This window comes from Equus quagga, chromosome 2, assembly GCF_021613505.1.
Source record: "Equus quagga isolate Etosha38 chromosome 2, UCLA_HA_Equagga_1.0, whole genome shotgun sequence".
Lineage (NCBI taxonomy): Eukaryota > Metazoa > Chordata > Mammalia > Perissodactyla > Equidae > Equus > Equus quagga.
The window spans coordinates 11,520,696-11,545,201 of record NC_060268.1 but is presented as its reverse complement, the minus strand read 5'-3'; positions in this window follow the sequence as shown (position 1 = coordinate 11,545,201).

The window sequence follows — 24,506 nt, the reverse complement described above, 5'->3', positions numbered from 1 at the left end:
CCTAGTGGTGTTTGATTTCTAACGGAAAAACGGCAAAGGAAGAAACGACTGTAGGACCCCAAAGGAGACATCTTTCCAGAGGTAGAATTTCAGGTTTTGGCACAAGAATTCCTAGCACTTGAAATGTCCAGTTCTGGGTGTTTTCATTTTTGACTCCCTGCGCTCTGATTGCTCTTGGTCCTATATCAACTGGCTTGTCACCTTTCTTCACTCAGGTCTCTGCTCAAATGTCACCTCCCCAGAGAAGCTTACACTAGGCTCCTTGTGTAGTCTATCCTCCACCAACTCTGGTCTTGTCTCAACTTTTTTCGTAACACCTGTCATTACTTGACACTGCCTGTATTTACTGATTATCTGTCTATTCTAAATAGAAGGCAATCTGTGTGAGCACTGTCTGTTTCAGTCATCAGTGTGTCCCTGAAAATATGTCTTGTTAGGCTCTGTAAGATTTTGTTTTAATTCAAGTGAGTCATTGGAAAAAGTTTTTCAGGTGCTTCTTAGTTTTATCATACATGATATATCTTTATATTCCTATATGAAATGCCTATGTCTTTGGCATTTTGTTTACATGTATTCATCAATTAATTTGACAAAAATTTTAGTATCTACTAAGTTGCAATCATTGGATGGGTGCTGACAACAGAAAGATAAATAAGGCACGGTCTCAGCCTTCAAGCTACTCATAGTCTAGTGGAGAAGGTATATGAGTAACAGACAAGTACAATGGAGTCTGAGGATTGGCAAGACAATACACATTCCGTAATGTTTCAGTACAGTTTTAAAGATGAATGAGAATTAGCCAGGAGGCCTGGGGGATGAGGACTCTCTCCAAGAGAAGAGATTAGTATGTGTAAGGTCCAGAAGGTATAAGAGTTCACGGCAAATTCATTGAGATGCCAGTAGTTGATAATGTCCCTACTGGACGACACAGGCAAATATCGTGTGAGATAAAGCTGAAGATAAGTGAGATAAGGCGGGAAGTTATAAAAAGTCATGAATGCCATCTTAAAGAGTTCAAACTTTTTCCTCAAAGAGCCAATGAAGGACTTTTAACAGGGTGAGCTGTAATATGTGTTGATTTACCCACGCTGCTTCCCTTCGGATTTTCTTTTACGCCCCGAATTAGCATCAGCCACAATAGGTGAGCCGCACAGTTGGGCAAGAAGTTTCATTTATTTACATTAAATATGACCAGAATCAGTGAGAGATAAAAAGAGGTCTATAGTACCCAAATAATCCTGTGATTGGCATAGCTACTTGTTAAACCTTTTTAAATGGAAAATTTCAAACATATACAAAATAAGCAAGTGGTATAATTAACCTCCATGACCTAATCACCCAGATTCAACACTTGTAAATATTCTGCCATCCTTTTTTCATCTGTATCTCTACCCACTTTTGACCTTGGCCAGAGAAAAGTAAGAGGTTTCCAAGGTGAAACTGGATGGAGCGATAACCAAGGGACAAGAGGAATGCCGGAGGGAGGTAATTATGAGTTCCGTTGGGAGGATTAGTCTCAGGCAAGCTCAGACTGAGAGAAAGAGGAAGAGAGGGAATGGATGTGGATAAGTGCATAGATAGGAGGAGCAGTGGGGTGGGAAGGCAAGCTTTTTGAAAAGGAGGACTGTCTTATCTGTCTTTGAATTGCCGCCACTCAATGCAGTACTGTAAGTGGTAGGCAGGCAATAAGCATTGTTCAATTGAACTGAGCTCATGCCTAGTGGTTCCTGTTTCCATCATGAAGCTGGGCTTGGCCATTGATGGGGATGAGAAGGATATAGAGTAAAGAGTAGAGGAGGAGGAAAAACTATGGACTAGCTCCAGTGGTGCATGGAGTAGAGGCCATGGGCCCAACATGAAGATGCTGCTTTTTATGAGCCCTGTAAAGTAAGTGCAATAACCAAGAAAGGATGTTTTCTTCCCTCAGTATTTAAAAGAGAAGTCAAGAGTGATTTAGGAGGTAGGCTTTCTCAATCTTTGTGTTGTCTTTTACAGACACACCCTTAGAGGGATTCAAAAGGGTTATAGAGAAGATTTTGAGCTTTAACTCTGATTTTCTTCTCTGTTTTTCCTTTCTTTCTTATATCTTACTAAATGTCTTCAATGCAGCTGGCCCTTCTCTAGGCTAAGGGAAGTACCTTTATTCAAAGTTTTCTGAAATTCCCAAGACTGACACTCACTGAGTCAGAGATGTTACTCCAAGTGACACCTCCATTCCAGAGAATACAGTACAGAGGAAAATAAGATAAAGCAACAGATTTAACTTGAAATTTATAAAATGTGATTGAGTGGAGGAAATGTAACATATTCAGTGCTAAAGTTGCAAACGAGCTTTAATGACCTTCTGCTAGATAAAGCAGCAGATTGGGTAAAACGCATATTTTATGTTGTGTATTTTATAATGATTCCTCTAAAAATGTTTCTAAAATGCAATAACCATTCAAATATATTAATTTGAATATCAAGCATGATGTATAGATGTTCCAGTTACTGGACACTGTCATTTTCTATAAAAGAAATGAGGGGAAAAGAAGGTCATTAGACTTTTTAAGGCTGTTCCGCAAATGTTTCCATTACCATCATTCTGCCAAAGTTTAAAATCTTTAGGATTCAAATTTTCACTACACAAAGTAATTCCTATCCTTCGCATGCTGGTAAATTTTACGGTCATGAGGTATCCCACCTTTCCTTCTTTCCTATTTTCTGCAAATGTTATTAGGAACATAATACATTCTAGAAACCTTGTTAAACACCAATCACGGGAAAGAGTGGTTGCCTCTCTCAGTGAACTCACAGACTAGTTCACAACACCCAACTCAAAGATCACCCAACAGATGAAGGCTTCCCCAGTGTAAACAGTTGTTGTTGTCTTCTATTTGTTCCTGTAGCTTTCTGGACTTTCTCATGTTATAGGAAGTCTCATAGTGTTTTGTAATTATATTTTGGGTTTGTTTCCCTCTTTAGATGGAGGGCTGAGATCATGCCATTTTCCTCTTTGTATTTTTTGGGAGACAATTTTCCATGGCATTTCTGCATATCTCCTATCATCTGTTGTTATGGACCATCTTTTCAAGGATGTTTGTATAGCAAACAGCCTGGGAAGATGTAGTATTTCATCCTAGGGAAGAGGGAAGAGGCAAGATTTTTTTCTGACCAACATAATAAAAATATCTTCCTTGGGGCAAAGGTCTTGTAGGTTTTCTAGCAGCCCCTTCTAAAAGATGGGGTTTCCTAAGCTGCAAGTTCCTCAGCTGTGACACAAACCCACTGTGAGTACAGCATCCACCTGGGATTGCCTCCACATTCGTCTTGCAAACAACCTAGGGGCAGGAGGGAAGGAAGATTGGAGTGAACATGAAGCTCATACTGCCTGCTGTGCTGAGTAATCAAGTCTTTATCTCTGACACCAGGGTCTTGTATCTTCTGCCAACAGCCATGGAATGGGGTAGGCTAACTCATTAGCTTGCAAGTAGAGCAAAATCTCAGACCCTTCACTGCTCTTGACGGTTTCTCCAGTATCTAGCCTGTTGCCTGGCACAGTGTAGGGGAATGAACAAGATGCCCAGTTTGAATACATTTAATTGTTATTTTAACTACAGAGTGAATTTTTCATCAATATTTTTCTGTTACTAGCTGTATTATCTTGGTAAATTTCTTAATCTGCCTCACCTCAGTTTCCTTATGTATAAAATGGGAAGAATAAAAGTATCTCCTCATGGGTTTGTGGCAGATATGGAGATGCACTGCTCAGACCTCCATTCTAAGAAGGACCTGTTGATCAGCTGCAGGACTGGCCTTTTTCAGCCACAAAGTCACATCACCTGAGGTCACACCCTTCCCTGGGCAGCAGCCTGCATCCAGTAACTGAGCAGTGTGTGTTGTATAAAGGACAGCCACGTGGCCCCATACAGGAGAACCTTGTTGGGCAATTATTTGCTTCAGGGTCCCCTGCTGGGATGGCTGAAGCTTTGTAAGATCTGCATAGCAATTTGATTTCTCCCTCTGTGCAATTGCTCTTCTTTTACAGATTTCCCTTCTTTTTACAGCTTTTGATCCCTAATAAACATCTTACTCCCCTACACCCACCCTGCCCCAAACACCAGCATCAGCTTCTGGAGAACCCAACCTTCCATCAGGGTTATTGAGATCATAAGAGAGTTAGGGCGTGTAAATCACTCAGGGCACTCTTTGCATACAGATGGTACACATTAAATACTAGCTTATTATTGTTATCAGTAACATCATTATTATGATTAACTTTGTGGAATACCCTAGAAGCATGGGTCCTGCAACTAAGAATGTTTGTTCTTCCCTGAAGTGTGTCAAGTGTTAAATTAATTAACCAAGGAGGCCATTAGACTGATGTAGCTCTGATGCTATGACAGCATATGTAAGCAAATCAAACTCTAAGCCTGTAAATGCCTCAAGGTTACGAAATCAAAATGCTAAAGACAACCAATTGCAAACAGCCAACTAGGCTTGAAGCTGTAGCCTATCAAATAACTTCCTTCCTTTGCTTCTGTACATTCTCTATAGAACTCTTTCCCCTGGTTTCTGTGGCAGAATGCTCCTAACCACTTCCGGTTTGGTGCAGCCCTATTTGAATGGATGGACTTTTGTTCAAATAAACTCTTAAAATTTTTAATATGCCTCAGTTTAATTTTTAACACTGATAAAGAGTGAAAAACAAGAGTGGTGAGACCATAAACTCAAAATCATATGATAAGATGATTAGTTGAAACAATCAGAGATATTCAACCTGGAGAAGGAAAGCTTATGAAGAACATGCTACCTGTCTGCAGGTACTCAAATGGCTGTGATCTGAGAATGAGATTAGACTTAGTGAGGACAAGGATAAATATAAATATCAAAAGAGGTATATTTTGGTTCAAGGTAAGGAAAGATTTTGAACACGGCTGCTTGAAATGGTCCCGGCTGTTACTAGAAGGACCCTTGTCAGAGATACTGTCAAGGGGGCTCAAGGTCTTGATGAGGCTGAGCAGGAGTGCAGACCTGATGAACACTGAGATTACTGGGCAGAAGAAAATTTAGAACTCACTTATTTAAACTTCTCATAGGAAGCAGAAAGCTTATATTTACTTCCTCAACATTTCCAAAACCAAATATCTTAGAGTTACTAGCTGTGTACTGTTGACTCAATATGAGTAATGAATCAACTGCGTGGCAAAAATGTTAGTTTCTGCTCTGCTAGTTTAATTCATTTATTGTAATATACGTGCTCAAATAGACAGCTAAATATCTACACAACTTCATTGTGTAGTGGGATGTTTAGAGATGTGGAACTTTAAAAAATATGTATGTGTTCAGTAAGAGATACTGTCATAAAACTCCCTAGAGAACAGTGGATTCAGGACACTCTGGAGAAGCCCTTTTTACTCAGGGAAGACCATTTGAAGTCTCCTTTGGTAATGCAGATGTAAGGTAAGGATCCTACCCCTGGCTACTCTGGACTTTTATTTATTTATGTTTTTTGCTGAGGAAGATTCATCTTGAGCTAACATCCATTGCTAATCCTCTGTTTTCTGCTTGAGGAAGATTAGCCAGCCCTGAGCTAACATCTTTGCCAATCTTCCTCTATTTTGTACATGGGACGCTGCCACAGCATGACTGGTGAGTGGAGTATGTCTGTGCCTGGGATCCGAACCCACAAACCCGGGTCGCGGAAGCAGAGGGCATGGAACTTTAATCACTGTGCCATGCGGCAGGGCCATCTGGGCTTTTAATTTCCTGTCCATTTTAAAAGTTGCTGGGCAGGAGATGGGCAACTTTGTCAAGGAGTCAAAGAGCCTTCCAGGGACATAGTGTTCTAGGCTTCGATAATTTCCCTTTAAGTCTAAAATTATTAAGCTCTATCTGATGTACTGGAGTTGCCTGCCTGGACCAGCCCTGATGTGAAACTGACTGGAAGGAAAGTCGTGTTCTGATGACTGACTGAGAATTCCTGGCGTCATAAAGAGGTCTGGTAAATGTGTGTCTCCCTGTAGCCCTGAGGGTGGTATGCTTTTGTCGAACACCTTACCCATGGGCTTCTCCTCTGTGGCCGTGGGCAGGCTATGTGGACAGCAGCTGGAAAGGATGGTTTCAGCACCTGCAGCCAGTTGCATTTGACATCAGCGTCAGCTGCCCTGTGGCAATTTGGATGGAGCAAAATTATACATAATAAACAGTGATATCTGTGTGTGTGTGTGTATGTGTGTGTGTGTATCCATTGTCAAACTAGATGTTTCCAATCCAAACTGATTCCTTGGATCATCATGGGACTTACCATAGAAGGTTTTTTATGATTTTCTGAACGCACACTTACATGTTTTCGGCCGAAGGTACTGCTAACGCAGTCTGACATGAAGGCTCAGCAGGTTGTCCTATTTCAGGCTACACAAACTGGCCCACCCCTTTCCTTTGGTTATGTTAACCTAACAGACACATTTCACTTTTTCCCCTACATCTCATTGATTTCTCTTGGGCGATAATTGCAGGGTGTTACCATAAAGGGTCTGTCTCCTAGGGAGACTTTCTCCAGTTTCCTATAATGCTTTGTGTGGGGAGACCACAGGCAATTATAACAATGGGAAGAGAAATTTTGTCTTTTTCTTCTCTTTTCTGAGAAACTGCCACCAGAAAACCTGGTTTCTGTGTAGCTCATGCCTGGATCAGCAAAGTATGGGGTGACTCAGTGATTTTTGGCAGCAACAGCCGCAAATTCGATTAAGAATGATGCATTTCAGGGGACTGAGGAGACTTTCTGATGTCTTTTCTCTGAATCACTAATAAACAGAACTGACTCCCTTTGTTTGAATAAACACCCCTGGGCTTCACATACTTATTCTGAAAAGGGAGTGAGACATGAGCAAGAAAAGAAAGACATTCTCCAGATAAGTGGGAGGGGCTCAGCGTGGATGACTGCTAAAAAGGATATCAGCTTCTTTTATGAGGTGGGATATGCCAGATATGATTGGTTAAGATAAGCTTTATTGTTAGTGCCTTTGAGCCAACTCCTGGTGACCCTGTGGACAGCAGAGGAGAACCCTGCCTGATCTTTTTGTGCCATCCTCTCGCCTTCGTCTGCTGTATCAGACAATGCTCCACTGCTATTCATAGCGTTTGCATGGCCAATTTTTTCAGAAGTGGGTGACCACGTTCTTCTTCCTGGTCTGTTTTAGTCTAGAAGGTTGGCTGAAACCTGTCCACCATGGGTGATCCTGCTGGTGTTTGAAATCCTGGTGGCATAGCTTTCAGCATCACAGCAACCTGCAGCCACCGTATGACAACAGACACACAACAGAAGGGTGGTGTGGTTCCCTGACTGGCTGATGAACCCGGGCCATGGTGGTAAGAGTGCTGAGTCATTTTTTTTGTTGTTGCACTTGTATAAAGGTTTTAATCATTTCAAGTTCATACCACTGTAGGAGTTTGCTCTTTGACTTGTCACTAGGCGTTTATACTGTGTCAGAAAATTATACACAATTTAAATGATTATTTTAGAAATTAAAACTAAGGAAAATCTGGCAAATATGAAAAAATAGAGGAATTATTAATGGCATTATTAGTCTATCTGAATCAAATTGCTATTAATATCTTGCTGCATTTTTCCCATTCCTAATCTATTTTTTTGGCTTACTTTTTTTTCAATTATTTTATTGAGATGATAATCGTTTATAATATTGTATAATTTTGAGTGCATATTATTATTTATCAATTTCTGTATAGACTTCATCATGCTCACCATGAGTAGTCTAATTTTTGTCTGTCCCCATACATACATGCCCCTTTATCCCTTTCACCTACCCCCAGCCCCATTCCCCTCTGATAACCACTAATCTGTTCTCTTTATCTGTGTATTTGTTTAATCTTCTACATATGAGTGAAATTATGCAGTATTTGTCTTTGTCTGTCTGGCTTATTTTACTTAACATCATTCCCTCAAGGACCATCCATGTTGTTACAAATGGGACGATTTTGTCTTTTTTGTGGCTGAGTAGTATTCCATTGTGTATATATACTACATCTTCTGTTTTTTTTTAAAGATTGGCACCTGAGCTAACAGCTGTTGCCAATCTTTTTTTTTTATTGCTTTTTCTCCCCAAATCCCCCCAGTATGTAGTTGTATATCTTAGTTGTGGGTCCTTCTAGTTGTGACATGTGGGATGCTGCCTCAACATGGCCTGATGAGTGGTGCCATGTCCGTGCCCAGGATCCAAACCAGTGAAACCCTGGGCTACCAAAGCAGAGCGAATGAACTTAACCACTCGGCCATGGGGCTGGCCCTTATACCACATCTTCTTTATCCATTTATCCATAGAAGGGCGCTTGGGTTGCTTCCATGTCTTGGCTATTGTGAATAATGGAGAGTGCTGAGTCTTAACCACCAGACAACCAGGGCTGGCTAAATTAAGCTAATTCATGACAAAAGCCACAACTTTGCAAACCATGTTATTGTCAGAATCCAATGAGCCTAATTGGATTCCAGTCAAGCTAAATTTCAGACCCAAATTAATATGACTCACCATATCAGTGGTGCTTACATCTCCTTTGTTTGTTTGGGACCTTCTTCAGCTGATGATTGTCCTCCTCTAACGGTGACACATTTGGTCATAAACTCAACAAGTTTCAAGTGCAAAGATATTTATTCAAAAACCTCAGCCTAAAAGTTTAATGGGATGATGGTGAATCAGGACACAAGGACTTTATTTTTTGAGCACTAGTGAAAAAGAGAAATGAAGGTGCCCTGGCTAGTAACAACATCCCTAGTGGACCATTCAGCCATAAAGGGAGCAAAAATGGCTTAAAATCCAATCATCTTCAGGGGCTGATCACAAGACTGTAGAAGAGCAGGAACAGAGGCTCAGGCTCCACTCTACCTGTAAGTGTCTTGCCAGACATTGTATAAATGTTCAACTCAAGGAAGAGAAGGAAATTGTACCTACTGTGCTCTGGTAACACATAATCTGATGTTCTGTTGTTTTCTCAAATACCCTGCAGTTGAGAGTATTAACATTGCTATCTTTTCAAGCAGCTGATAGGAATATCTTGGAGGTCTTTAATTAAGTGCTAAAAGCTGATTCCAGAACCTTCCTATTGTCTGGAACTATTCTGCTTATAAGTTCAACTAGCCCTTGAAGAGTCTTGGGGAAAAAAAGAAAGAAAAAAGAAAAAGAGGTAGAAAGAGAAAAAGAAAAGTACAGACTTTTCATTCAATCTCAATTCAGCATTTCTCCAAGTGTTTCCCTTTATATGTCACCTTTCAGTTGGACAACTCTTTCCCAAAGGGACAACACTTTCTGTCACTTATCTCCAGGTAACACAAGCCAGGAGAAATAGGGAATAGCTACAATAATAGATTTGAGTCTCTGGAGTTTTCACTTAGCCATTATTAGGGCAGGAAATGGGCCAGATCAAAAAATAAAAGGGCCCAGAGTTGCATCAGCAGCATGGCAGAGTGAGCTCTCCCCTTAGACTCTATGCCTTAAGACACAACAAAAAAGACATTCATAAACTAACAGAAGACATTAACACAACACAAAAGACGTCTGAGAGACCCACACAGCCATACCTCTGAAAGTGGAGGTCCTAGATCTCCTGGAGGAAGTGGAAGGAGGTAAGGGGATCTCTTCTCTCACCCCCAGTGGCAGTGACCCAGGGCACAGGACTGTGTGTAGCTCTGAGAGGAGAGGGGGGAGGGGAGGCCCTCCACAGGAACACCTTCACTTTCCAGGTTCCCTCACAGCCCATGAGAAAGCCCCCCACAGAGGTAGCTAAGCTATTGAGACAGTATCTTAATCAAGCCAGTGCCTCAGGAGAGCAGATAGTGAGGGCAGAGTGGGAACACCCCTGGGATTACAAAGGAGAAAGAAAGTGCCCCTCCCCTTGTCTCGAGCTCAGCTCGTCAGCCAGAGCACTCACACATACAATACAAAAGCAGTAGATGTGAGCCAGCAAACCGGGGTCATAGCAGGCTCAGAATACACAGCTCTTGACACCCACCCAGTGGTGGCAGGTGGAAGCTGTGACCAAATACTATCACTATGCGGAGGCAGAAATCCATGCCATCAAACAGCATGAAAAAATATATTAATACTCCAGACCAGAGGGAAAATGACAAGCACTCAGAAATCAGTCCTGAAGGCATAGAAATTTATAATCTAAATGACAGAGAATTCAAAACAACTATTATGGGAAAACTCAATGAGTTACAAGAAAATACAGATGGTTCAATGAATCACGAACTTCTTCACAAAAAAGATGGAAACTATGAAGAAAACCCAATCAGAAATGTTGGAGATGAAAAACACAATAGATGAGATAAAGAAAAATCTGGACTCCCTGAATAACAGAGCTGATATTATGGAGGGAAGAATCAGCAGTCTGGAGGACAGTAATATAGAAATGCTTCAGATGGAGTAGGAGAGAGAGCTAAGACTAAAGAGAAATTCTCCAAGAAATATCAAACTCAGTTAGGAAATGCAACATAAGCATTATAAGTATTCAAGATGGGGAAGAGAAGGAGAATGGAGCAGAAAGCTTGTTCAAAGAAATAATAGAGGAGAACTTCCCAAACCTGGGGAAGGAGCTGGAAATACAAGTGAAAGAAGCAAATATATCTCCTAATTGTATCAATGTAAAAAGACCTTCTCCATGGCATGTAGTAGTAAAGCTGGCAAAAGTAAATGACAAGAAAAAATATTAAGGGCAATAAGGCAGAAGAAAATAATTTACAAAGGAACCCCTATCAGGCTTTCAGCAGATTTCTTAGCAGAAACCTTACAGGCTAGGAGAGAGTGGAATGATATATTCAAAATTCTGCAAGACAAAAACTTTCAGCCAAGAATACTCTATCCAGCAAAAATACCCTTCAGATATAATGGAGAAATAAAAACTTTCCCAGATAAACAAAAGCTACAGGAGTTCATCACCACAAGACCACCCCCCAAAAAGGAATGCTCAAGAAGGCCCTCATATCTGAAAAAAAAATTTTACAAAGTCTCAAATAAGGAGGTAAATAGGTAGACAAAATCAGAAAATTGCAGCTCTCTATCAGAACAGGTTAGCAAACACGTAATTATAACAGTAACGGTACAGGGAAGGAAAGCATGAAAAATAAATGTAGTCTCATAATTTTAACCACAAACTAACAATAGAAGATCTAAAAAGTTATGACAATAATAACTTAGAAGGGGAAGAGGTAAGGGATGGAATCAGCTTAGTCTAAGGAAATGAGAGGCTATCAGAAAATGGGCTATCTCATTTACAAGATTTTTTTATACAGACCTCATGGTAACCACTAAACAAATAGAACAGAGACACAAATGATAAATAAAGAGAAAACTAAGAAAACCATCATAGAGAACTACCAAACTGAATTGGTAGTCTTAAATACATGGGACGAGAAACAATGGAAATGCAGAAGAACTGGAAAATGAACAATAAAATGGCAGCATTAAACCCTCATATATTAATAACCACTCTAAATCTAAACAGATTGAATTTTCCAATCAAAAGACACAGAGTGACTGGATGGATTAAAGAACAAGACCCAACAATATGCTGCCTCCAGGAAACACATCTCAGCTCCAAAGACAAACACAGGCTCAGAGTGAAGGGATGGAAGATGATACTCTAAGCTAATGGCAAAAAAAAAAAAAAAAAAGAAAGAAAGAAAGCAAGCATATGTTGCCATACTTTTACCAGACAAAGTAGACTTTAAGACAAAACAGGTAATGAGAGACAAAGAGGGGCAGTGTATAATGATGACAGGGACACTCCATCAAGAAGATGTAACACACAAATATCTATTCACCCAACAGAGGAGCACCAAAGTACATAAAGCAACTATTAACAAACCTAACAGGAGATATTAACAATAACACAATAATGGTAGGGGACCTTAACACCACATTTAAATCAATGGATAGATCACCCAGACAGAAAGTCAATAAGGAAATTGAGGATTTAAATGAAAAACTAGACCAGATGAACTTAATAGATATCTATAGAACATTCCATCCAAAAACAATATAATACACATTGTTCTCAAGTGTACACGGAACATTCTTAAGGACAGACCATATGTTGGTAAACAAGGCAAGCCTCAATAAATTTAAGAAGATTGAAATCATATCAAGTATCTTTTCTGACGATAATGCTACAAAACTAGAAATCAACTGCAAGGAAAAAGCTAGGAAAGTGACAAACACATGGAGACTAAACAACATGCTACTGAATAACCAATGGATCATTGAAGAAATTAAAAAATATCTGGAGACAAATGAGAATGAACATAGACTATACCAACTCATATGGGATGCAGCAAAAGCAGTCCTAAGAGGGAAATTCATAGCAATACAGGCCCACCTTAACAAATAAGAAAAATCTCAAATAAGCAATCTTAAATTATACCTAACAGAATTAGAAAAAGAAGAGCAAACAATGTCCAAAGTCAGCAGAAGGAGGAAAATAATACAAATTAGAGCAGAAATAAATGAAATTGAAACAAAAACAACAGTAGAAAGGATCAATGAAACAAAGAACTTGTTCTTTGACAAGATAAACAAAATTGACAAACACTTAGCCAGACTCACTAGGAAAAAAAGAGATAAGTCTCAAATAAATAGAACTAGAAATGAAAAAGGAGAAATTACAACAGAGACCACAGGAATACAAAGTATTATAAGAGAATACTATGAAAAACTATATGCCAACAAATTGGACAATCTAGAAGAAATGGATAAATTCTTAGACTCATACAACCTGCCAAAACTGAATCAAGAAGAAATAGAGAATCTGAATAGTAAAGAGATTGAAACAGTAATCAAAAACCTCCCCCAAAATAAAAGTCCAGGACCAGATGGCTTCTTTGGAGAATTCTAACAAACATTCAAAGAAGATTTAATACCTATCCTTCTCAAACTATTCCAAAAAATTGAAGAAGACAGAATATTTCCTAACTCATTCTATGAGGCCAATATTACCTTGATACCAAAACCAGACAAGGACAATGCAAAGAAGGAAAGTTACAGGCCAATATCCCTGATGAATATAGATGCAAAAATCCTCAACAAAATATTGCCAAATAGAATACAGCAATACATTAAAAGGATCATACACCATGATCAAGTGGGATTTATACCGGAGACACAAGGACGGTTCAATATCCACAAATCAATAAATGTGATACACCATGTTAACATAATGAGGAATAAAAACCACATGATCATTTCAATAGATGCAGAGAAAGCATTTGACAAGACCCAACATCCATTTATGATAAAAACTCTCAATAAAATGGTTATAGAGGGAAAATATCTCCACATAATAAAGACTATACATGACAAACCAACAGCTAACATCATAGTCAATGGTGAAAAACTGAAAGCCATCCCTCTGAGAATAGGAACAAGACAGGGTTGCCCACCCTTACCACTCTTATTCAACATGGTACTGACATTTTGGCCAGAGAAATTAGGCAAGAAAAAGAAATAAAAGAAGTCCAAATAGGCAATGGAGAAGTGAGACTCTTGCTGTTTGAAGATGACATGATTTTATATAGAGAAAATCCCAAAGAATCCATTGGAAAACTATTAGAAATAATCAACAATTACAGCAAAGTTGTGGGGTACAAGATCAACTTACAAAAATCAGTTACATTTCTATACTCTAATAACAAACTAACAGAAAGAGAACTCAAGAATACAATCGTATTTACAATTGCAACAAAAAGAATAAAATATCCAGGAATAAATTTAACCAAGGAGGTGAAAGACTTATACAATGAAAACCATTATTAAAAGAAATTGATGATGACACAAAGAAATGGAAAGATATTCCATGCACATGGATGGGAAGACTAAATATAGCTAAAATGTCCATACTATGTAAAGCAATCTATAGATTCAATGCAATCCCAGTTGGAATCCTGGTGGCATTCTTCATGGAAATAGAACAAAGAATCATAAAATTCATATGGAGCAAGAAAAGACTCTGAATAGATAAAGCTATACTGAGAAAAAAAAAAAAAAAAGCTTGAGGTGTCACAATCCCTGACTTCGAATTATACTACAAAGCCACAGTAATCAAAACAGCATGATACTGGCACAAAAACAGACAAACAAATCAATGGAACAGAATTGAAAACCCAGAAATAAAACCACACATATGTGGACAGCTAGTGTTCCACAAAGGAGCTAAGAACATACAATGGAGAAAGGAAAGTCTCTTCAATAAGTGGTGTTGGGGAAACTGGACAGCCACATGCAAGAGAATGAAAGTAGACTGTTATCTTTCATCATACACAAAAATTAACTCAAAATGATCAAAGACTTGAAGGTAAGACTTGAAACCATAAAACTTCTAGAAGAAAATATAAGCAATATACTCTTTGACATTGGTCTTAGAAGGATCTTTTCGAATACCACGTCTAGTTGGACGAGGGAAACAAAAGAAAAATAAACAAATGGGACTTCATCAGACTAAAGAGCTTCTGCAAGGCAAAGAAAACTGTGAACAACATGAAATGACAGCCCACCAAATGGGAGAAAATATTTGCAAATCATATATCTGACAAGGAGTTAATCTCCAAAATATATGAAGAACACACACAACTCAACAACAACAACAAAAAGCAACCTGATCGAAAAATGGGGAGAGGATATGAACAAACATTTTTCTAAAGAAGATATACAGATGGCCAATAGGCACATGAAAAGATGTTCAACGTCACTAATTATCAGGGAATTGCAAATCAAAACTACAATGAAATATCATCTTATACCCATGAGAATGGCAATAATCACCGAGACAAAAAAATAACAAATGTTGGAGAGGATGTGGAGAAAAGGGAACCCTCATACACTGCTGGTGGGAATGCAGACTGGCGCAGTCATTATGGAAAACAGTGTAGAGATTTCCTCAAAAATTAAAAATTGAAATGCCATATGACCCAGCTATCCCACTACTGGGTGTTTATCCAAAGAACTTGAAAGCAGCAGTTCAAAGAGACTTATGCACTCCTATGTTCATTGCAGCATTACTCACAATAGCCAAGAAGTGGAAGCAACCCAAGTGCCCATCGACTAAGGAATAGATAAAGAAGATGTGGTGTGTGTGTATATATATATACAATGGAATGCTACTCAGCCATAAAAAAAAGACAAAATCATCCCATTCGCCACAACATGGATGGACCTTGAGGGTATTACCTTAAGAGTGATAATCCAGACAGAGAAAGACAAATACCATACAATTTCACTCATATGTGGAAGATTAACACACAGACAAAGAGAACAGTTTAGTGGTTGCTAGAGGGGAAGGGGGTTAGGGGGGTGGGCACAAGGGGTTAAGGGGTACATTTACATGGTGACTGACAAATAATAATGCAAAACTGAAATTTCACAATGTTATAAACTATTATGACCGCAATAAAATAAAATAAAACAAAACAAAATAGTAAAAAAAGGGCCCAGACAGAAAATATCCATTTGTCCAGAAAGAGACCATATCGATTTGATAGAAAGAAGCCCAAAATATATAAGGTTTCTTTTTCTCACTTTTAAAGCAATATTTTAAATACTTTGTAGTGTGTTCATTCTACCTGGATCAAGCAGTGTGTATGCATTACAGAGTTGCATAGCAGCACGTTCTTTTTTAAGATTTTATTTTTCCTTTTTCTCCCAAATCCCCCTGGTACATAGTTGTGCATTTTTAGTTGTGGGTCCTTCTAGTTGTGGCAGAGCACTGTTCTTAATAGCAACAAACGGCAATAACCATTGCCACCAGGACATGACTGATTGTATAAATCAGGGTCAGTAAACTGACCTGCAAGCCAAACCCAGTCTGCGGCCTGTTTCTGTAAAGTTTTCCTGGAGTACAGCCACGCCATCAATTATGCATGGTCTGTGGCAGGGTTGACTAGTTGTGAAAGAGATCATACAGCTCACCAAGCCTGAAATATTTCCTCTTAGCAGAAAAAGCTTCGCCAGCCTCTGATATGCATGGTTGTGCATACATTCAGTGGGACACTGCCTCCACTAAAGTAATATTAAAGATTGGAATATGAGGATGTGGAAAGATATCCGATACCAAGAAAAATGGAATCAAAATAGCATGGATACAAGTATTTTCAGATCTCATTTTCCTAAAAACGAAGAATATAAATATACATCAAATTTTTCTGAAAAAATATACAAGAAACTTAACAATGATTACCTCTAAGGAGGGGAAATAGAAGGTGGTACTGGAGAGAGGGAGGGCGCCAGGAGGAAGAAAGGGAGAAATATTTGATATTTTTCTCTGCCATTTAAAATTTTAAATTCCCATACATTACATTTATATTTGGAAATAAACTAAATTAGATATATAGAAGTCATGGGCATTTAAGTATATATTTATTTGTAGCATGAATTAATGTAATGTTCAACTGCATAATAATAACTCTAGTCTTCTTTTTCTTATCTTAGGAATATTTTTGTTGACAATCTATGTAATATCTTCTATTTCTTTTGACTAGTAAGTAGAATAAGTGTTGTCTCATGTTTAGATATCTATCTGCAATTTTAGGTTCACTATTTGATTTGGGTGATTACAATTTACCTCTTCATTAATTTAGTAAAGAAATCATTAAGGCATTTTATCCCAATTAAATAATTTGTATATTTCTAATATATTTTTACTATGAGGAATTTCACATAATGGTGCTGTTTTCCAATGTAATTTATAAATCACTGTCTTAAACCTCACTTGAATATTCTAAAAATTTTAGCTTCTTTGTTTCTAATTTTACAGCAAATGTTAGACTTGGGACAAATTGTTTAAATACTTCTTGATTCTTTTGTCTGCAAAATGGAAAGAAAAATGCCACTTGCCTTACCAAATAAAATTTTTGTGTTGGGAAGAATTTTTCAGTGTTCAATCAATTATTGATTATTTCAAATATATCATTTTGGCACAGTTTTGGTGCCAACAAAACGTGGACAATCACAAGAAGGATTTTTTTATGGTGTGCATGGAACCTATTTAAAGAGTCATTATTCTAAAAGAACTAAAGGCTTGAATTTTAGACTCAGACTACAAATGACCCTGGAAAAGTCAAACATCAACTGTGAAAAATGAGAAAACATGGGCCTCAAATAAAAGCAATGTCAAGTTCCCTTTCAGCATGAAAACTATGTTTTTGGAACCAGTGCCTGTTTCTCATCTCTAAAATGGGGGTGGTTACACCTGCTTTTCCAATTTCATAGGCTTTTTATCAAAATTAAATGAATTAATGTGTGCTAGAGAAATTTATAAATTATAAATCTGCATACCATAATTTTTCAAAATAGGGTATGCAATCACTGTTGGTTTGCAATGATTTTCAGGGGGATGAAAATCTTTGTATTCTAACGATTATTACATTTATTTTATAATTACTCTATTTATAGTGAGTGATATGTTACACTTATGGTAGCTTCCTTTGAAATTAATCTTTAGAAGTAAAATATGTGAGTCAAATATTTGAAAAATATCAAGTAACCCATAGTACAGTGGGAATGCAGATAGGACAAAAGTCATCATGATGGTATGTGAATGACTAAAGTTAGGGAAACGTTGCATGATAGAAATATAATTGTGATTTGGATTTTCACATTATGCCATATGGTTCTCAACTGGCATTGTTTAATCTTCGGTGGCTGCAAACTTACTGTGAGAAAACAAGACATATGGAGCCCTTTTGCAGTAAAAGAAGAAAGAAAAGAAGCAGATGGTTGAAGCATTTAGGCAAGGAGCCCCACTGTAGCTGAACTGCTGCCCAATGCGGGTCCATGGTCCCAAATCAGTGCAGGTAGGGCTGATTCCACTGACGGAAGAAGAAAAACAACCACCACCAAAGGATCGAGAAGTCTATCTCTAGAAAGGACTACAACATTTCTGAGAAATTTAGGCACATTACAGTGAAGAACATTCTGGAGAAGTGTGATTCTTACGATGAGAGAATCCAACTGCATGTCTGATCTGACTCCCACAGACCTTCCAGCCCAGCGAGTCGCCATGATTAAAGCTGCTAGAATGAGCAAGAGCAGCAGAGAGGAGAGGAGTGGCTTTAGGAAAGCCACCTCTGTGTTCATGATCTAAAGCTCCTGGCGTTCTGCCAATCACCGCTTTCGTGACTCTAGGTAACAGCGGCTTCTGGAGCTCAGGCTGGGAGGAAGTAGAGTTGAGTTGACGTGCTCGTCTTCCTCCGTGACCTGGAAAGCAGAAATGTCGTGTCTAACACAGCAACAAGCCCACCAAGGCCTTTCCTCCCAAGTCTTTTCTATTTTGCCCAGCAGACGGCTCCAAGGACAGACAGCCCTTCTCAGGTGCCCGTACATTCTTCCCTCTCTTCTCCTCAAATCTGCCAGCAGAGAGTGCAGTCTGTTCTCTCACCCAGTTTCACGTCCTTGATGTAGAAGGAGAAAAACAAGAAACTGAAAGTTGAGGACCCCCAGGGTCTCAAACTCCTGCTGCAGAGCTGTTCCAACTTCTGCCCTTCATTTAAAAGGAGAACTTCTTGGTCTCCAGTACCTGCCTGGGTGACTACTCGTTTTGTCCATCTCTGCAAAGTCAGGTGACGAAGGAGCAGCTTATGCAGCAGTTCAGAGGCAAGAGAGTGAATCTATCTTGATTATTTATTTAAAAAATGCTTTGAAGCCTGCCATTTAACCCCAGTAGGAGAGTGGGGATTTTTCAGCCACGCATAGTAATGTTATTCCTCTGGAGCCGTATGTGAATTATTAAGCTTATCAGAAAAGAGAGCAAATAGAGTCTGTGAGGTAATCAAAAGCAAATATGCTAATCTGGGTCTATAGGACAGTCTTTTTACCAGACAGAACATTAAGCTTGGATCAGTTATTCATCTAAATTAAGGAAATCGAAAAAGAGCAAGGCTAGCAAATTACCTTTGCTGATGGTCGAAATGAGCCCCATCTTGGACTTTTTCTTAACCATCCTCCTTAGTGTAAAACCTAGTTACTAGGATACCGCCATGTGGCAGCATGTTTATTAGAAATTGTGTGGGAGAAAAAAAGGTCAGAGGCTCATTTCCAATAACTGTTTAACAAGTAACACGGAGGAAAGGGCAGGAAGGAATCAAGGCTTGTGGGGTTTCCTTCTATCAGGATTTTGAGATAACAGCACATATGCGAATGGGAAGTCTCCAGCTATACATCTGATTAATCTCAGGGTTGAAAAAAAGAGACATGATATCATGTGATCATCAAAATTAAAACCAGGAAGCCTAAAAGAATATGTAATGATCCTTTCTACAGGATCAGGCAGTTATCAAAATATCAGGTAAAGAACAAAAATCCTGTCATCTGTCACTGATGAAAATTGTCTTATCTTAACTCTGGCTAAATCTAAGAGCTCTGTAATTGTATAGATAGACGTCATATCTCCAATTACCATGATCTGTAAATAGTCAATAGCTGAAGGACTTAAGCATTACAGAAAACTTGACAAGATCCAGCAGGCTCCCCTTGAATGCACGTCCACAGAGAGGTCATTATCCTTCTCTGTACTAGTCTATCTTTTTTATCAGAATAGAGATAAATTGATAAAATTTGCACTAATGAAAATTTCTTTGAATTAAACCCTATCTTACCATTGTCTTCTAACAAAATCAGAGAAATACTAATAAATTACCAAAATTCACATGAAGATGAAAAAGCTCTATGTAAAAAAAAAAAAGTCTAAATTATTGAGAATACGATTTGCTGAAAGATAAGGAAACCAAGAAAGTAAAAACACCGGACTTCTCAGATGCTCTGCCCAGCAGACCTTTCTGCTCTCCTCCCCACAGAGGCCATCTGGGCGGCGATAGCGCTGGTGGATTCTGGCTTCCAGAAACCCTGGCATTGAAACTCAGGTCCAGCGGGTTATTAGCTGGTAGTCACGGGTTTATTAGTGTGAGCTTGGAAGGATCACATAGCTCTTCTGAGGCTTGGTTTCTTCAACTATAAAACGGACTTAACAATTTTCAGGCTTATTGGGATAAGTAAATGAGGTCATGTACTTAAACTGTAGGTATTTAATAAATATTAGTTGTTATTATTATTACTGCTACCACTAGAGTTTTGAAGGGGAGCCAATAAAGAACACTCTCTTCCCTGCCTAAGGGTGGAACCCACTGAGAAATGGACATCAAAGTCCACGATGGAGCCACAATGGGCGTGCTAATGATTTCCCTCTGGAGAAAATCGACCCATCCGGTCCCTGGCACAGCTGGACAGGGCCAGGGCTCTCATCTCATGGAAGCGGACAGACCAGAACATACTCTCTCGCTAGGCAGGGCTGCTTTGAGAGAGAGCCCAGAGCACCTGAGTCATGTATTCCCAGAAACTTCTAAATGCACCTGTCATCCCCTCTCCTGGGAGGAGTGAACAAGGAGGTTGAGAGAGGCTGAAAGTCTCTCCATGTGGAAACTTAAGAGGGAGGGGTGTTGTGAGTTCTCCCAAAATAGTATAATTTTGATGGCTATAATTTTAGAAAATTGATTTTTATTATGAGTTAAAAAATTGATTGCTACAATAGTTATAAATTTAAGTGCAAGTGTATATGCATGTATGTGTGTATGTATATATATATTTTTTTTCTCTGCTCCTTCTTTGATATTTTCTCCTACTGCAGTAAATGGAGCTACTGTTAGGAATTATTACCTTCCTCCCACTAAAGGATTTTACATGTTTACCCTTTGCCACAAATTTCTCAGTACCTTCCATAGAGGTGGAGCACACTTCTTTGTCCCATTAACTTTGCCTGTGGTCTCGTGATGTGCTTTGGTTAGTGGAATATGTGTAGATACGAGGTAAGCCGTGGCGAGCAGAAGCTTTAAATGAGCTTGTGTGATTTGTCTCCATCGACCCTTGACTATCTGCCCTCGACTGTGAGAACACCAGGCCCTAGGCAGTGGCTGCTCCTTCAGTCTAGATGCCCAGATGAGCAGACCCAGCTGAGCCTAGGTAAGCCCCTCCTGGTCACCTAGGTCAGTAACACTCCTCCAGCTAACCCACACCCCTTACGTAAAGGAATAAATGTTATTGTAAGCCACATTTTTAGGGTTGTTAATACCACAAAACAGTTGACTAAACAGTACACGATTTGTTCTTACTAGACTCTTGACCCGACAACTTGCAGGGTCATATCTCGGGTGAGAGGCAAGGATAGCAGTCAGAGCTCAGGACTAGCTTCTCCAAAACCTGGGGAATTGTGCTGAATCAGCCCGACCCCTGTTCCCTGTTGCGAACATAACAGTGCCCTCCAGGCTTCTCACTGAGACTGCTCACGCTTTTTGAGCTGGGCAAGGACCAGGACATGGTCAGACACTGCCCAGGCCCTGAAATGTTCTGTGAGCGCCAGAGGCAGCCCCATCCTTACTTGGGAAATCCTGGATCTCCCGATCTGCCTATTCAGAAGGAGTGTTTTCTTAAGGTGAATCTCATTGTTTCAGGTTCCAGTAAGAGCATGGCAGTCAGGAGTATGCTAAACTGTCTTAGCCTGCCTGCATAGTACAATTTTACATGTGGGCATTCCAAGTGTGCAACTGTATCTGTAGAAGTGAATTATGACGAATAGGTTAAATCTTATTACAATGCAACATGTTATGATGGAGCATTTATGACCCCAAAGATTTCCAAAACCTAGCAATGGCCAATTTACTCTGAGAAATATTAAAATAAAATTTGATATTTCTTTGCTTTGTACAATGTAATTTGACTTACAAATATTTTTCTTTTTTGGGACAATGTATTGGAGAGTGACAGGGTGAAGACTCATAATGAGCTAACAGGACTCATTTTAAATACCTCGCCACCCCACATCCCACCTTTGCTTTCTTGGGCAAGTCACATGGAGCTGTTTCCACTTTCTCCACCTGCAAAACAGGGAGAGTAATAAACCTACAGAACAAGGTTGAAGAAGGATTCTATGAGAGGATGTATTTAAAGCACTTAGCAGACTGCTTGCATATTGATATTTGCTAGACATATTTTTATGATCATTTTTGCTATAACTAATTATTTCTAAAGCACCGATAACATTCAATAATTTTAAAAGTTTCAGCTGTCGATACTTCCAAATGATTAAAATGTGCATGAAATTTCACCAAAACCCAAAATCCTACTATCATGGTAGAGGAGATAAAAGGAGAAAAAGGTATTTCTGTTTTGTTTTGACAAAAGACAAGGCAGTAACATCCATAAATATTCAACAACTAACATCAAGTATTCGAACATTCAAAATAGCACAGCCTTCTAGTAATAATTGTACTTGTTGATACTGTATAGCATTTACTCTTTTCAAGGTACTTAACTAGCTATTTTCTTTAATCCTCCCAGCTACTTACTTTAAAAGTTCTTTACATATTTCATATCCATACAGTTCTCTACGAAAGTCAACGATGTTTCTGAAAACACTGAATATTGAAAATGTCCGCACCAAATACTCCCAAGGTTTTATATTTTTTTGTCCAACTAATTTACTCCCTTTTCTATAGGTTTACTCCTTTGACAAGACCAGCCTAGATTTACAGGTTGACCCATTTCTTTAAAGCTTTTTTTTGGGTGTGAGTGTGGGGGTTGGGTGAGGGAGATTGCCCTGATCCAACATCCGTTACCAATCCTCCTCTTTTTGCTTGAAGAAGATTGTTGCTGAGCCAACGTCTGTGCCAGTCTGCCTCCATCTTATGTGGGACATCATCACAGTGTAGCCTGAGGGGTGGTGCTAGGTCCTCACCAGGAATCGGACCCCACGAATCCCAGGCCACCACAGCACTACGCCACTGGACTGTCCCCTTTGAAGCTTTTTTTAAATTCTGAAATTTCAAACACACAAAGAAAAATATAAAAATATTAATATGAATACACATGTAACTATAGACAGATTTTTCATGCTTAACATTTTTCCGAGTTTTTTTTTTTTTAAACAAGATGCTAGAGGTAAAGCTGAGGTCCACTGGGTAACTTTTCTTTTCTTCCCCGTGTCCTTCAAAGGCACCTGCTATTCTGGAATTTGCCACAGTTTTGCATTCTTTTAAGCTTTATGTAAATGTTGCAGATTGTACTTATTGTGATAGAAATTCCATTTTTTCTTACTATCATATATTGAAACGTATCCATCTTGACTAACATAGATGTACACCATTCATTTGAACTGTTGTGTAATATTCCTTTGTATGAGCTAAAGACAATTATCCATTGTCAGGTCCACATTTATATGTTTTTGCTGTTTAGTGGATGCTTCCGTTTTTGCCCTTACACACTTGGCATTCACTTCTTCAGGCTGAAGGCTGCTTCTTGTGACATCTGCTGGAGGGTTTTTGTTCTAGCACACTCAGCCCACATTGCAGGACAAGTTGAAATGCCGGAGAGCCTGAAGCAGCCTTCATTCAAGGATAGACAGGAATTGGTGGATAAATACCCCAGTTCTTTTCACACCTCTTATGAGACAACTCAGAGGTATGTGTTCACCAGTATTTGCCTCAGTTGCTCCAGGTGGCAATTTGTTGATCCTGTACCCTTTGGCTTCCTGCTTATCCCTATCTCACAGTTCCACTTGCTCCCTCAGTTTTCCTGGGATCACCTCTCAAATACATGATGTGCACTCAAATCCTTGTCCCGGGATCTATTCTTGGGAACCTAAACTAAGGCTGCTATTCAAAACATGCCTGCAATAAACATACTGTATTGCACATTTCTCCTTATCCACATGAAGGTGAATTTCTCTAGATCAGAGTCAGGAAAATACTGCCCAGGCCTCCAAATCCAGCCTGCCACTTGTTTTGTATAGCCAGTGAGCTAGGAAGAGATTTTACATTTTCAAAAGATTGAAAAATCAACAGGAGAATAGTATTTCATGACACATAAGTTGTATGAAATTCAAACTTTAGTGTCCATAAATAAAGTTTTGTTGGAGTTCAGCCATTCCCATGTGTTTACTTATTATCTATGGCTGTTTTCCCATGGCCACAGCACAGATGAGTGCTTGCTCCAGAGACTGTATGGCCAGCAAAGGTTAAAGTATTTAACACCTGGCCCTTTACAGAAAAAAGTTCACTGACGCTTGCTCTAGGCCGCATATCTAGAAGTAGAATTTCTGTGTTCAAAGTAATGCCTATAAGTACAAATTTAGGAAATAAAGTAAATAAATAAATATATGACTACATGCTGCAAAAATTGCAAAATTGCTCTCCAAAAGGGTTATTCCAATTTATGTTCCCACCCACCAGGAGCATTTGAGCATTTCCATTTCTCTGTATCCCCACCAGCTTTTTTTTTTTTTGAGGAACATTAGCCCTGAGCTAACATCTGCCGCCAATCCTCCTCTTTTTACTGAGGAAGACTGGCCCTGAGCTAACATCCATGCCCATCTTCCTCTAGTTTATATGTGGGACGCCTGCCACAGCGTGGCTTGCCAAGTGGTGCCATGTCCCCACCCGGGATCCGAACCGGTGAATCCCAGGCTACCGAAGCAGAACATGT